We start from the raw sequence: 3,448 nt of genomic DNA, 5'->3' as shown, positions 1-3,448 counted from the left end.
ATGGTCTCATTACTTTTATACAGTACGAGGAGGAAAGAGGAAGGAAACATGTTCCTCTGATTCACTTTTTGTTCTCAAGAGAGACAAGACAAAAGGCCTAATGCACTATGTATGATTTGTATTACTTGTTGTCAAACAGTACATGTACTACTATAATGTTGGGAAAACAAGCTCATATTTGCTGCACTAATAATAGTGATGGTAAAAGTAGCCTTGTCATAATTGAGAGGATGACGCAACGTTAGTATGGTCAAAACTAAAGTCATGTCATAGAATTGTAATTTCATTTATCACGTGTTATCCAGTTAACCAACATAACTTGCAGGTTATGAATACCATGCCACTGGATGCAGATTTGGGTGAGGGATATAAACATGTAATGCTGTGAATAGGATAATCAAACTTGATTATTGGCATTCACTAGATCTCATTTCTTATTTAATTGTATATTCTATTATATCAACAAAGAAAGGGAGCATTCTTACATATTGCAATATATACATAGAATGTAGATTGCCCTCATGACTCCTCTCAATAGAGCATTGTCTAATAATGCTCATGCCCATACAGCATGCATGAGATTGATAGTATTGTTTGCATAACATACACGTACAGTATAGTAAATAAACGTATGCCCTCATGACTGCTCACAATAGAGCATTGTCTAATGATGCTCATGACTCATGAAAGAGGACTAAGATACTGATTGAACATGGTTGGCTATGGTGCTCTATGTGTGGTTAGTAAACTATGATAGTCTTCCCTTTGTGCATTACATGCACCTTCTATATTGAGTTTGTATTATGCCCATGTACATTATATTATTATGTGAATCTTGACTATTTTTCTTTTTGTCTCTCTCTTTATTTTCTCCCTCAACCTTCCTTTTTCCATTCTCCCTCTCTTATCTTCTCCTATTTCTTTTCTTCTATCTTCCTCCTCCTTTTCCTCTCTTCAGGTTGTTAGTATCTGCCACTATTCCTGAATCACTATTAAGGTCATTTGTGAATACTGGTGCAAGAAGACTCTTAATTTAGTCATCCATAAATTGTAAATAATCCTAGCAGATTATGAACTGTCTTACTGCACCAGCTCAAGTTGGCAATTGGCAGGTATAGATTAACCTCTTAAAGCTAGAGAGAGGGGAATATGTTATTTGCTATTACATGATGTACATGTGTGATGTACTATGTACATTTATATATTATTTCTATAATTATTGTAGGTATACTTAGATAGTTATGTTGTTCTTGCTATTATTGAGCACACAGGACTGATCACACATGGGAGATACAGTCGGGAAGAAAACCTTATTAGGTACCATGTATCTTATATGATAGCACAATATTTGTTGTGACGTAATGTAAATTTGTCCCTTTCTTTAGTATGTATATGTGTGTATTACTCTTTAGCCATTGTAAAGGTACTGCATTATTTGTTTGCTTTGTGTTTGTTACATGTACAATTGTACATACAAAATGCCCTCACGACTGCTCATAATAGAGCATTGTCTAATAATTATCATGACTTACATGTACATGTATTAGTGAAGACTAAGATACTGATTGAACATGGTTGGTACATATGTGTGGTTAGTTAAACTATGAAAATCTTCTCTTTGTACATTACATGTACCTCTATTGAGTTTGTATTATGTACATTTATAGTATACTACGTGGGCGCATCAAAGGCACCGCCTATTCCGTTATATTGCATACAGCACTAGTATAGCATCGGAAGTTAGTGTCGGTTGGTTGGCTTCACAATGGCTAGCAGTACTGGGTGAGAAGTTCTTTGTGACCAGAGAAGAAATGAAACTGCTCTACCTATTGCGAAACAGACTCACAACACTCCTTTACGACCATTGTCGGCATTTTGCTGTCTTTCAGTGCCCAGAGATGTTCTTGTATTGATCGTCAGGCAGCCAAGTCCGTGTTATGTGGCAAAGAAAATTGTCTTGCGAGCTTTTAAATGTTTGTGCTGGCTTAATTTGTCTCAACCTTGAAGACTCGAGAGAACTTCTCTAGGAGTGCATTTGGCGGACGCCTTTGATGTGCCCACTATATCCCATAAATTAATTATAGCGCAGTAAAGAGTGCTGTATATGGCTGATAACGGCACTCTTTACTGTGCTATAACTATTATGTACAGTATATGAATATGTGCATCTTCACTATCTTTCTTGCTCTCTTTTTCTTTATTTCTTAATTCCTTCAATTTTTCTCTTCCATTCTCCCTCACTCATCTTCTTTTATTTCTTTCCTTTTGTCTTTCTCCTCCTTTTCCTCTCTTTAGGTTGTTATTATCTGCTACTATTCCTGAATCATTATTAAGGTCATTTTGTGAATACTGGTACAAGAAGACTCTCAATGGATCGAGTTGTTCATAAATTGTAAATAATCCTAGCAGACACTTTATCGTCATTGCACCAGCTCATGTTTAGCAGGTATGAATTAATTTTCTGGAAGCTAGAGAGGGGATATGTTAATTACATTTTTGCTAGCTGGTAGTACTGTATGATGTACATATAGTTCCTAATTGTAGGTATACTCAGTCATGTACATGTGTATGTGATTAACCAGCATATCTTTTTCAGGTACTCTTAAAATAAATACCCTATGGGTATGGGTCCTCTTTTTCAAGGGAACTATATATTTTGCCGTTTAGGTCATCACTTGCAAAAAAAATAGAACCTTAAAATATTAGCATCTTTGATTTTAGATTTGGACTTGGCATTACTCAATCCACACATGCAGCCATACTCAATCTGGTGTAAGAAAAATAGCTTTACCAATACTTTAAGAAGGCTAGTCTTCTTCCTAGCCCTGATGGACAACTTAGCCATCACATGCCAGCAACAGCTATTGCAAGAGCAAACAAGAAAGTAGAACCTACTTATGGAATGTAGTAAATTGAAGGAATTAGGCAGTGTGGTCATTATAGGTGGGGTTAATAATCCTAACAGGCTATTAACTATCTTTTTTGTACCAGCTCAAGTTGGAAATTGGCTGGTATAGATTAACCTCTTAAAGCTAGAGAGGGGGACTATGTTAATTACATTTTTGGTAGCTGCTATAACATGTATGATGTGCATGTACATATTATTTTTATAATTATAGGTATACTCAGAGAGTTATGTTGTTCTTGCTAATATTGAGCACACAGGACTGATCACACATGGGAGATGCAGTCGGGAAGAAAACCTTATTAGGTACCATGTATCTTAAGTGATAGCACAAAACAAATATTGTGCTATCTTAAGTGATAGCACAATATTTGTTTTGACATAATGTAAATTTGTCCCTTTTTGGTGTATGTGTGTATTGCTTGTTATAGCTACTGCATTATTTGTTTGCTTTGTGTTTAGTACATGTACATTCAAAAATGCCTTCATGACTGCTCACAATAGAGCATTGTCTAATAATGCTCATGACCATACAGCATGCAT

General features: G+C 35.6%; 1 long non-coding RNA gene across 1 annotated transcript in view; it reads left to right on the top strand.

Annotated features, from left to right (window-relative positions):
• The window catches only part of LOC109585888 (uncharacterized), an 11,452-nt gene that overhangs the window by 1,861 nt on the left and 6,143 nt on the right, over positions 1 to 3,448 (top strand). Inside the window, exons 2-5 of the long non-coding RNA XR_002186715.1 lie at positions 959 to 1,112; positions 1,226 to 1,317; positions 2,296 to 2,446; positions 3,120 to 3,211. This is a non-coding gene — a long non-coding RNA (uncharacterized LOC109585888). The remainder of the gene's footprint in view (positions 1 to 958; positions 1,113 to 1,225; positions 1,318 to 2,295; positions 2,447 to 3,119; positions 3,212 to 3,448) is intronic.

Source organism: Amphimedon queenslandica, unplaced genomic scaffold, assembly GCF_000090795.2.
Source record: "Amphimedon queenslandica unplaced genomic scaffold, v1.1 AMPQUscaffold_12989, whole genome shotgun sequence".
Taxonomy (NCBI): domain Eukaryota; kingdom Metazoa; phylum Porifera; class Demospongiae; order Haplosclerida; family Niphatidae; genus Amphimedon; species Amphimedon queenslandica.
This window is presented reverse-complemented; position numbering and strand designations above follow the sequence as displayed.